Source organism: Natator depressus, chromosome 6 (genome assembly GCF_965152275.1).
Source record: "Natator depressus isolate rNatDep1 chromosome 6, rNatDep2.hap1, whole genome shotgun sequence".
NCBI lineage: Eukaryota > Metazoa > Chordata > Testudines > Cheloniidae > Natator > Natator depressus.
The window spans coordinates 112089136-112102082 of record NC_134239.1 but is presented as its reverse complement, the minus strand read 5'-3'; the positions used below and the strand labels follow the sequence as shown (position 1 = coordinate 112102082).

The window sequence follows — 12947 nt, the reverse complement described above, 5'->3', positions numbered from 1 at the left end:
GAAGTCCATACAGTTTAATTTCCTGAGTCACAGTACATGGTCAGTCACTTCTGGAAATTAGTGGGAGTTGTGTGACCTTTCAGTGATCATTCACAAAGCCAGACATGGGACTGTAGCAAACAGCACTTCTTCACTGTCCCAAACCTTGCCTAAAATACCTCAAACTACAGAGGAGGGTAAGAAGTCTGTTAAATGATGATGCTATTCATGCAAACTTTTGAAGATTGTGCCTCCTTTCAGAAAAACAATTAGTTGCCTCCATTCTCGCTCTTCAGTCCTGCTGTGTTAAAATCCTACCCAAAATGCATGGTCATTCAAAGCTGACTACAGTATTGAAGATCCCAAACATTCAAAAATCATGAATTAGGCCTTTTAAAAATATATATATTTTGGGTTAAGTGGCTTAAAATCACTTAAAAAAAATTTCATCTGGGTTCTTGAGTCTTCACCATGATGGCTAGAAACTTGCTTTATCTAAAAGGAAAGCTGAGATTCTCATGCAGTCAAGTGATTCCTGAAGTTGCAGCTTTAAGTAAATTAACAAATTTTATCTAACTCATGAACCAGTGATCTATCCTCATCCTCCTTAAACCTTCAGCTGTCTTCAACCATGCTCTTCCTGAAATCTTGTCCATCCTTGGCTTTTGTGACTGTCCTATCCTGGTTCTCCTGCTTCTCATAAACGCTTGTTAAGCATGTCCCACATCCTCCCTTAGCCCCCCTCCACCAGCCATCTGTGGACAATTCATGGAGCTCTGTTAGGGTGCTGAGGGAAAAGGGGACCAATCTTTGGGTAATCTCATCCATAAGCACAGATTCAACTATCATCTCTGACACTGATTTAAAAGACTAGTCTTCTTCTAGCCAAACTAAAATCTTAGTCTGTCTCTGACTTATCTTTGTGGATGGCTAGCCATTAGTTCAAATTCAACATGGTTAAGAAAGAGCTCCTAACTTTCCCTCTGACATTCTATAACTTGGAGTGTCCTGTGAACCCCATATTCCTTACTTTTATAGAATCATGATCTTACCTTACAAGGCATGCTTTATCTGTATTGGGGAAAGGTTTTGATCTGCTGAAAGTCTTCTCTATCCATATGTATATCATTAATACATATGAAGTTATGACAGTTGTGTTGTATGGTGGTCACTAAAACATGCTTTAAGTTGGGGAATCAGCCAGATATTAGCCCCCCCAGAGACAACAGCAAGGACACCATGCCAAACAACCTATCAACAGCCCTTGTCCAGCAAGGGAGCTACAATTCAGTGGCTCACCTAGATGAGGCCACACCAGGGGAATTGCTCAACCTTGCTTAGACTCAGTAATTCCCACCAGACATGCCAGGACTTGTGTGTTCCCCAAGCACATGGGACTTAGAACAGGGTATGCTTGTCCTGTTTTATACCCTTCACCCACCTACACTGCAAGCAACAAGGATGTTCTGAAGACTCCAACTGAAGGGCCTGGCCCAGATTTCAAGGGTGAAATCTGTGTACTATGAACAGCAATATCCAGTGGGGTGAGAAACTGCTTAGTCTAGTTGCCCATTCTAATAGGATTGAGAGTTTAGACTGCGTGCTTTGTTTTATTTCTTTTGGTAACTAACTCAGGCAAAAAGTCAGTCACTTAATTTATTTTTTTGTAATCAATAAACTTGTTTTACTGTTTCTTTACCAGTGAGTTTGTATGAAGTGTGTGGCAAATCTGCTCAGGTTTTGCAAAGGTTGGTGTATATCCACTTTCCACTGATGAAGTGGTGAACCAATTATTAAATCTGCATTGCTTGTCTTGAACAGCTGAAGACTGCGTATTCCTGAGATGCAAGGCTGGCAGCTGGGGGATTGGGCTGGTGCCTTTCCCTGTCATTCATGAGTGGCTCTTGGAGCATTCATACAATATAACTGGGTGTGGGACTCCACATGCAGTTGTGCTGAGTTATAACAGTTCATGGAGGGGTTTGCCGCTGGTCACTAGCAAGGCATTGTGAGAATTCTCTCTCTCTCTAGCATGCTCGCTCTCTCCCTCCCTCCAGCCTGGGCTAAGGGGGCACAGTGGTCCCACAGACTCCGGCTGAACACCAGGGATCCCGTCACCCTTCTCCCCCCTCCCCCTCTTTCTCAGTCACAGGTCCATTCTATATTACAAAGTTAGGTCAACGTAAGCTGCCTTGCGTTGACCTAGTTGTGCATATTTCTACACTTAAATCTGTTTTCCACTGGTGTAAGTGTCCTGTTTACAGTGGTAAAATAACACCATCTCCCTCAGCTGCATTGAGCTATAGTTGATATGCTGAGGTCAATGCAGCATAAGTGTAGATGTTGCGTTACTTATGTCAACCCTAACAATTCTCCAGCAGCTATCCCACAATTCCTGTCACTGACTGCTCTGGTCACAATTGTGAACTCCACTGCCAGTGGTCACACAGACCAGAAGGCCTCCTACCACTCCCACCCATCTCCTTTTAAATACCTTTTTTTCCTGATTGTCCAGCTAGCCAAGTACACCTAGCAGCTTTCCTTTGTGTGCAACTGCCGCACTGACCATGCTGACTACATGCTTCATATGCACTCCAGCTTGGAGCAGACAAGAGATGTTTGATCTCCTGGCCCTGTGGGGAGAAGAGGCTGTCCAAGGACAGCTGTGGACTTAGTGTAGAAATTGCCATGGGGGATGCACAAGAAGGGAGGGACTAGCAGCAGTGCTGCATAAAAGTGAAAGAAATGCATCAGGTTATCAGACTAGTGAGGCCAACAATTCATCCCAGTGCTGAACCACAGACCTACTGCTTTTACAAAGAGGTGTATGTCCTCCTTGCTAGAGAGCCCACCACCATGGATCCCTCCAAGGAGTTGGAGTCATGGGCCCATCACATGAAGGGTGAGGAGGATAATGGGTGATGTAACCAGGGGTTCAGCTAAGCCACAAGCCAGGACCTGTGCCATAAATATAAAGGGAAGGGTAAACACCTCTTAATCCCTCCTGGCCAGAGGAAAAACCCTTTCACCTGCAAAGGGTTAAGAAGCTAGGATAACCTCACTGGCACCTGACCAAAATCTCCAATGAGGAGACGAGATACTTTCAAAAGCTGGGAGGAGGGAGAAAAACAAAGGGTCTGGGTCTATCTGTGTGATGCTTTTGCCAGGGACAGAACAGGAATGGAATCTTAGAATTTAGTAAGTAATCTAGCTAGATATGCGTTAGATTATGGTTTCTTTAAATGGCTGAGAAATTAAGCTGTTCTGAATAGAATGGATATTCCTGTCTCTCTTTTTGTAACTTAAGTTTTTGCCTAGAGGGATTCTCTGTTTTTGAATCTAATTATCATGTAAGGTATTTACCATCCTGATTTTACAGAGGTGATTCTTTTTTACTTCTATTAAAATCCTTCTTTTCAGAAACTGAATGCTTTTTCATTGTTCAAGATCCAAGGGTTTGTGTCTGTGGTCACCTATGCAAATTGGTGAGGATTTTTAGCAAACCTTCCCCAGGAAGTGGGGTGCAAGAGTTGGGAGGATTTTGGGGGGGAAAGAGATTTCCAAACAACGCTTTCCTAATAAATAAATCCAGATATAAACGTTTGGAAATCCAAGGGCAAAGGGTAAAATAGTTTGTACCTTGGGGAAGTTTTAACCTAAGCTGGTAAAAGTAAGCTTAGGAGGTTTTCATGCAGGTCCCCACATCTGTACCCTAGAGTTCAGAGTGGGGAGGGAACCTTCTCAACCTGTTTGAGACTACACTCAGTCCAGTCCTGCAGTCAAGCATGGGCAAGTCCCATGCAGGAGAATGGATCTTCAGGTAAGTGTGTACATTCATTTCTTGTTACAAGTGTTGTTGTGTCCAGCTTAACAGGACACAGTTATTGACTTTTCATTAATTTACTCTTACTAAAGAGGTAGTGATGCAACTAAAAGATAGTGTTGTCTGCTTTTCACTCCTCTTTAGAGGTTTGGGAGGGCACATAAGGCAGTTCATGTACACAGGAATGTCCCTTGAATCCTGCTGAGATCTTAATGAAACTTTCATGGAGGTACTTTGTAATCCTCTTCTGAAGGGTTTTTAGGGATGGCAGCCTTATTTCTTCCTCCAGTGTAGAACACACACCCATATTAGTCAACAGTAATTTCAGGAGGCACCTTTGCATACACAGGCAAGTAGCATTCAGGTCTAGTTGGCTTTGGGACACCAGCAGCAACTGTTCTCTCTGCCTTTGTTACCCTCAAGAGTGATATCGGCTACAATCACTGCTCTCTGTGGAAAATGGTGCCAGTATTCAGTGCCGTTGCCCTTTACTCAGTTTCATGCAACTGAACAATTCCCTCGTCATTTTCCCTCATCCCAGGCAGGCCACGTTCACCAGGGCTGGTGCTGTGAGCACTTCTGTGCACAAGCACTCTGAAGCAAAAATGCTGATAAGCATGTCTTTTTAAACTTTAGGGGAGCAAGGGAAGGGAGTTCTGAATCTTAATTTTTGGCTTTCTGTTGTGACTGTACTGACCATGGTACCTCCTGTGTTTCATCTGCGGTTGCTGTGGCCTTGAGGGGTTCTCCCTTCACATGTGTGGAATGACTAAAGCAGATAAGAGTACTTGGAATGATATGTTCAGTGAGTTTCTGCAAGCCAGTGCTGCATGAGACTGAGTGAAGTGCCTGGAGGGTGAACATTGCAGATGGCCTGGAGAAGGAAAGAGTGGAGAAGAGAGTCCCAGCAGGAAAAGGAGGGGGAGATGCATCCAGACATAATGGGGCTTCTCCGGCAGCAAACACAGATGCTGCTGACTCTTGTGGACCTACAGGTTCAACAATCACCAGCTCACTTCTCTTTGCACTCCACGGAGAACTCCATTACAGCATCTCCCATCAGCATCCACATGGCGTCAGGGCTGCATCCCTACCACTCCACCCTGGGGGACGTTAAGGACAACCATAGCTTCATGTACACCAGAGATCTCAAATTCAGATCACCACAAGGGCCACATCACTAACCTTTTCATACAAAAGCCTGCCCCTAGCCCTTCCTCTTCATCTTCTCCCCTGAGTGCACTGCGTCCCCACTCCTCCCCCTCCCTCCTAGAAAGTCCTGCCAAACAGCTGTTTGGCAGCAGGAAGCACTTGGAGGTAGGTGGAGGAGCAGGGACATGGCACGCTTGAGGGGTGGGCAGGGGGGTGAGGGGAGCACGGCTGCTGGTGGAGTTTATGCCTATGATGGGCCCCCAGGAAATAACTCCATGGGCCGCATGCGGCCCACATGTTTGAGACCCCTGATGTACACTGACCTGTGAAAGCCACAGTTGCTGTATTTGTAGGTAAAATGGATGTGAACATGCTCTCCCCTTGTTAAGTTCTGTTCCATTCTTAAGTTTTTAATGTATTTGCTCTTACATTGTACACTTTTTGCACTAGTCGTATTATTGAATAAAATTCTATTTGGGAAATAATTCACCTTTATTAGTTCACAACATATGCTGCAGAGTGCCTAGCAGTTCAAAAAGCACCCACTTGTTACTATACAGTGTGACACAACTCATAGGATCAGTGACTGTTTAATAATCATGAATATACAGTAAGCACAACAAAGTTTTTAATAGGTGCATTGAAGGTGTTATATTTATAGATGTACACCAAGCACCACACAATTCATAACAGGGCCCCAAAACAGCAGTGCCAGGTAGAGCACAGTACACAAAAACCACATTATTGTGGCTCACTGTCAAAGTGCTCTTTCAAAGCCTCCCTGAGTTGTATAGCTCCACATTGAACTCTTCTAATAGCCCTCTTGTCTGACTGGTCAAACTCAGCAGACACTATTCCACTTCTGCCCTGCACCCTGGCAGCAACTCTTCTCTTCTCCCCCCCCCCCCCACCTTGCTTCACAAATATTATGCAGAACACAGTAGGCAGCTATAACTATTGCAGTTTTTCCCCCATTGAGATCCAATCTTGAGTAAACACCAGCATCCCTCAGTCTACTAAAAAGTGCATTCAACTTTCATTCTGTACTTTCTCAGCCAGTAGTTAAACCCTTTCCTTGGTGCAGTCGAGGAGGCTGCTGTATAGCTTCATGAACCAGGGGTAGGCTGGGTCACCCAGGATCACTCTTGGCATTTCAGCATCACCAATGGTAATGCAATTTTTGGGAAAGTCAGTCCTTGCTTGTAGCTTTCTGAAGAGTCCTGTGCTACTAAAGAAGAGTGTCATGCACCTTCCCTGCCCACCCAACACTGATGTCGGTGAAGTGTCCCCAGTGATCCACCAATGTGTGCATAACCATAAAAAGTAGCCCTTTCTGTGGATGTACTCTGCCAAGGTGGCCTGATGTCAAAATAAGGATATGCATGCTGTCTGTTGCTGCACCACAGTTCTGGAAGTCTGTTTCTGCAAATCCATCCACTATGTCATGCACGTTGCTGAGTCATAGTCCTGCATAGCAGGAGATGATTAATGACTGCACACTTGCATGACAGTGGCCCCTACAGTGAATTTTTCAGCTAAAAAAATTCTCTCTAACTGGTAGCCATTTGGCATTGCAAATATTTTCAGTGCATTCACCATTCGCTTCTCCAGTGTTATCGCAGTTCATTTTTGGTGTCCTTGCAATTAAAAGGTTGGGGCAAGCTTGGCTCACAGATCCAGGAATGTGGCCTTGCACATCCAAAAGTTCTGCGGCTGCTGTTTGTCTTCACTTTCAAGTCCTTTATGATGTATCCCTACCCTAGCTATCCTTTCCTCATTTACTATTGAAATGTCAGTTTTTCCTCATCAGTTGGCAAATGATGCCTGCCTGCCTCCAAAGCCCACTAATTAAATTTTCTCACAAACGTCTTCATGCTTTTCTCCCTTGCTGTCCCTTATGCTTTAGGATCTTCCCATGAACATAAGAATGGTCTGACCCAGTAGGACCAAAGGTGTACCTAGCCCAGTATCCTGTCTGCCGACAGTGGCCAGTGCCAGGTGCTGCAGAGGGCATTAACAGAACAGGTAATCAAGTGATCCATCCCCTGTCGCTCATTCCCAGGTTCTGGCAAACAGAGGATAGGGACACTATTCCTGCCCATCCTGGCTAATAGGTCCATCAATGGCTATCCTCCATGAATTTATCTAGTTCGGTTTTTTTTTTGAATCCTGTTATGGTCTTGGCCTTCACAACATCCTCTGGCAAGGAGTTCCACAGGTTGGCTGTGTGAAGAAATACTTCCTTTTTATTTGTTTTAAACCTGCTGACTATTTCATTTGGTGACCCCTAGTTCTTGTGTTAGGAGAAGGAGTAAATATTTCCATATCTACTTTCTCTACACCAGTCATGATTTTATAGACCTCTATCATATCTCCCCTTAGCCATCTGTTTTCCAAGATGAAAAGTCCCAGTCTTATTAATCTCTCATATGAAAACTGTTCCATACCCCTAATTATTTTTGTTGCCCTTTTCTGAACCTTTTCCAGTAATCTTTTTTGAGATGGGGCAACCACATCTGCACACATTATTCAAGACGTGGGTGTACAATGGATTTATATAGAGGCAACATGATATTTTCTGTCCTATTATCTATACTTTTCTTAATTATTGCCAGCATTCTGTTTGTTTTGACTGCTGCTGCACACTGAGTGGATGTTTTTTTCAGAGAACTATCCACAATGACTCAAAGATCTTTCTTGAGTGGTAACAGCTAATTTATACATCATTTTATATGTATAGTTGGGATTATGCTTTCCAATGTGCATAGCTTTTTATTTATCAGCATTATATTTTATCTGCCATTTTGTTGCCCGGTCACCCAGCTTTGAGAGATCCTTTTGTACCTCTTTGCAGTTTACTAGGGTCTTAACTATTTTTAGTAATTTTGTATCATCGGCAAATTTTGCCACCTCACTGTTTGTTCCTTTTTCCAGATGATTTATGAATATGTTTAGCTACCTCATCTGTTTAGCTACATCATCTCCTTGAAAGCCTTCCTTAAAACTCCTTTGCTGTGATGCCTCTAAACACTTGATGATGGATGCTGGTGTACTGAGACCACTGCCTATCCTGCTGACCCATTATTGTCTCACTGTTTCCTTGTACTCTGAGTCTGTCGGTAGCCATTGGTGTCTCTCATTTTATATTTAGACTGTATGTTCTTTGGGGCAGGTACCATACCTCTCCAATGCGTCATCACGGATCTACAGCCTATCCTGAAGGATGACCCATCACTCTCACAGATCTTGGGAGACAGGCCAGTCCTTGCTTACAGACAGCCCCCCAACCTGAAGCAAATACCAGCAACCACACAACAAAAACACTAACCCAGGAACCTATCCTTGCAACAAAGCCCGTTGCCAACTGTGCCCACATCTATTCAGGAAACACCATCATAGGGCCTAATCCCATCAGCCACACTGTCAGAGGCTCGTTCACCTGCACATCTACCAATGTGATATATGCCATCATGTGCCAGCAGTGCCCCTCTGCCATGTATATTGGCCAAACCAGACAGTCTCTACTTAAAAGAATAAATGGACACACATCAGACTTCAAGAATTATAACATTCAAAAACCAGTCGGAGAACACTTTAATCTCTTTGCCACTTTTAGGCCTGTAATCGAGTGACCAATTCTTCAACAAAACTTCAAAAACAGACTCCAACAAGGCTAAACAATAAAAGCTAAACAATGTTAATGGCTTTTTGAGGAAATGCACACAAGCACAAGGATTACCCTGGGAACTGTGTACAACAGAAACCACTCAGATAGCACTATGCAATGGGAACTGTTTGACCCAGATCACAGGAAAAGAGTTTTTTTTTTTTTTTTTTTCCAGCGAGTGGGAAGAAGATATTAAAGGGGGACAATGATATCACGATGGAAACACCTAAGGAACAAAGACTGAACTGGAGGAAGTGATGGTCCCAGGCTAAAGGGATTTCTAGCCTGTGTATGGGAAACTCAAGCTGCAAAGCCAAGGCAGCTTGTGCCTTAGGAGTCTGCTAGCCTGTTTATCACTTGGGGTGAGAATTTGCATATTCATATTCCACCTGTTTAGTATGTTAAGATCAGTTTGCATTTTTGTTTATTTACTAGGTAATCTGCTTTGATCTGTTTACTATCACTTATCAATCCCTTTGTAGTTAATAAATTTATTTTATATTTTAATCCAAACCAGTGTGTGTTTTTAACTAAGGTGTCTGGGGGGAAAAAATCTCAGCTTGGTTACCACAAGTGTGCATCGGCGTCCTCACATTGAAGGAGAGGCAGACCAGGGGATAAACCCTTATACTGGCCAGATTTAACCAGGGCAGGACAGTACTGCTCTGGGGTCAGAGGCTGGTGATTAGAGAGCTTGCATGTAACTGCAGCTGGATGTGTCCCTACCTCTTTGAATGCTAGTGAAAGCTTGGAGGGCTCTGCAACTTGTCACAGCAGCACAGTGTGAGAGGGAGCCCAGGCTGGTGGGTCAGAGGGCTCAGTGGTACCCCAGTCCCAGGTGGCACCCTAGGGGGAACCTGCCAGCTTTTCCTAATATCTAATCTAAATCTGCATTGCTTCTTGTCCCACTTCAGTGAGCATGGAGAACAGTTGATCCCCATCTTTATAACAGTCTTCAAAATAATGTTAAGGGCTGTTATCAGGTCTGCCCTTAATCCTGGTTTCTGAAGACTAAACATGCTGCGCGCCCCCCTCCCCCCCAACCTTTCTTAATAGGTCAGGTTTTTCTAAACCTTTTATCACTTTTGTTGTTGTTCTGGACTTCAGTTTGTCCACCTTTTTCTTAAAGGGTAGCACTCTGAATTGGACACAGTACACCAGCTGAGGGCACAAGTGTTATCTCCTATGTCTGTCTTACAACAGTCCTATTAATACACCCCAGAATATTACCCCCTTTTTTTTGTAACTGCATCACATTGTTGACTCATTTAATTTTGTGATCCACTGTAACTCCAAGAAATTTATCAGCGTGTAGCTATTTCCCGTTTTGTAGTTGTGCGTTTGATTTTTCTTTCCTAAGTGAATAGTAAATAGAACATAATGTTTATGTTCGTTTTTGATTTATGCCCTGTCACTTAATTTTTTTACAAAATAAAGATTTAAAGCTCTTGGTAAAACTGAACTTTGTAATGCAACCTCAAGTAGCAGGGCTGTAGTTAGCAAAGGCAAGGTTGAAGAGTGCCTTGCACTTGAAATGAAATTTGGGGTGGTTTTTATGGTGTTTCTGGGAGTGCATGGAAGTTTGTTCTATAGTCTTGGGCTGAGTCTCAAAAGGTCTATCTCATGCACAAATTCTCTACATCTTGTAATGGACAACTGAGTCACAGACAGAATTTGCTGATCAGTCCTCATCCTGGCGCTTTAGGCAATATTTTAGATACCTTAGGCCCAACCATTAAGTCCCTTGAAGGTGAGAACCAAAATTTTTGTATGGGGTCATGACCTTTGTAGGGGTAATGTCCAGGTTTTCCTGCAGTGGCACATAATAGAGGAAAGTGGGATTGCTACTATGGAAATATCTTTGAACTCTGCTTAATCTACTGTCTCTGTCAGCTCTGGCTAACATCTGATAAAATTGAAAACAAATCAACCTCACCCTGTTTCTTCTAACTTTTGGAAAAGGAGGAGCATTATCTCTGTTTGCTCCCACACTCGCTGTTGTAGTCTGGAGGCTGTGGTGTGGAAGGGGCAATCTGATAACTGTAATAATGCATATGTACAAGAGTTTAGCCACAAACATAGTTATATTTGGGATCATGCTTCCTAAGTTAATGACTTCTACCAAATTACCTTGTACAACTTGACCATTTTGGTTACCCTTGTATCTATAAATGAGACAACAAGAAGGAAAATCTTGTTACTGTTCAATGTCTTGCGATTGACAGCCCTAAAAAATACAGATAATTAACTCGTGATTTATCACAAAACTAATTAACTCAATTTAAAAAATTGACCAGTTTTATTATCAACAGTGATTAAAATACCAATTTAAATTTATGTTTGGATGACTTTTCTACATGTTCAACTATATTGATTTCAATTACAGCACAGAATACAAAGTGTGTACACTGCTTACTTTATATTTTGGGTTACAAATATTTACACTAAAAAAGAAACAAGATATAGTATTTTTCAGTTCACCTCATAAGTACTATAGTGCAATCTGTTTATCGTGACAATGAAACTTGCAAATGTAGATTATATATAACTTCTGTTTTTGAGTGTCGTCATCTAAAACTTTAGAGCCTACAAGTCCAATCAGTCCTACTTCTTGGTCAGTCAATCGCTAAGACAAACAAATTTGTTCCCATTTATGGGAGATAATGCTGCCCGCTTCTTATATTTACAGTGTCACCTGAGAGTGAGAGCAGGTGTTCCCATAGCATGTTTGTAGCTGGCTTTGCAAGGTATTTACATGCTAGATATTCTAAACATTTGTATGCCCCTTCATGCTTCGACCACCGTTCCAGAGGACATGTTTCCATGCTGATTGTTTTTAAAAACAAAAACCCTTAATTCTCCCCAGAGGAGTTCAGTGTCTCCTGCTCTGATTTTACCCTCATTCTGCCATATATTTCATGTTATGGCAATCTCAGATGGCAGCCCAACATATGGTCAATTTTAAGACCGGGGAGGGCAAACTACAGCCCACGGACAGGATCTGGCCCATCAGGGCTTTCAGTCCGGCCCGCAGGATTGCCAGCCCTGTGGCGCAGCAGAGCTAAGGCAGACTCCCTGCCTGCTCTGGCCCCATGCTGCTCCCGGAAGTGGCCGGCACCATGTCCCTGTAGCCCTTAGAGCCCTCCCCTACCTCTCAATGTGCAGCCCTTGCCTGCAGGCACTGCCCCCGCAGCTCCCATTGACCAGGAACAGTGGCCACTAGGAGCTTTGCGGGTGGTACTGACAGGTGAGGGGAGCATGCAGTGTAGCTGCCTGCCCCGCTCCACCCCATCCCACCCCCAGGAGCCACTGCTGGACATGGTGGCCACTTCTGGGAGCGGGACAGGGACAGGGTAGGCAGGGAGCTAGCCTTAGCGCTGCTGCGCACTGTTGCCACCCTGGAGTCGCTCGAGGTAAGCAGCACTGGGCTGGAGCCCACACTCCAAACCACTCCTGCACTGCACTCCACTCCCCTAACTCCCTGGCTTGAGGCCCCTGCACCCCAACCCCTTGCCCTGAGCCCCCTGTCTTGAGACCCCTTCCTGCACTCCAACCCCCTGCCCTAGCCCTACATTCATGGCCCTGCATACAATTTCCCCACCCAGATGTGGTCCTTGGGCCAAAAAGTTTGCCCACCCCTTATTTAAGAACACTTTCATTGCAGATTTGAAAAAATGCAAAGAATGTACCAATATGAGATTTCTAAAGATAGCTATAGCACTCAACCCAATGTTCAAGATTCTGAAGTGCCCTCCAGAATGGTATTCTGTTTAACAGTGCAATTAAAACTGCGATTAATTAGGATTCATTTTTAAAATCATTTGACTGCCCTAGTATTTTTAATTTATTCTATCCATTGCTTCAACAGTTTTTTTTGGTTTTTATTGTTTTGTGGGATTTTTTGTAATCCTTAACGTATCTAACATTTCCAAATAGATTACATGCAGAAAATGTAATGATCATATAATTCAGTTTGTCAGGAACCTCAGATTTGAATGGAAATGAAATTTTAGATGAAAGACCAGTTATTTGTAAAACAAAACTATGTAGTATTAACTTCTTAAAAGGCTTGCGTCATTTTCCCTTTATCCCCCACAGCACCACCGATCTCACTTTTTTTTCCAGTTTGTTAGGTTAAAAGTAGGAATCCTGTTAAAAGAATCATGTGACTTATGATTTTAATATGATTTTTAAGCATCTTGAAATAGCATAGCACTATCTTGCATTCTGACAGCTTGTCCTACTTTCTGAAACTGAAATACTTTATGAACATCAGAAAGCATGCATTTGTGTTGAAATGCACTGAAGCCTGAAAGCCATTCATGT

The 12947-nt window shown here is 43.3% G+C and overlaps 1 protein-coding gene across 3 annotated transcripts in view; it reads left to right on the top strand.

Annotated features, from left to right (window-relative positions):
• The window catches only part of PPP1R13B (protein phosphatase 1 regulatory subunit 13B), a 143504-nt gene that overhangs the window by 28044 nt on the left and 102513 nt on the right, over positions 1-12947 (top strand). The gene's annotated exons all lie outside the window — the stretch shown is intronic.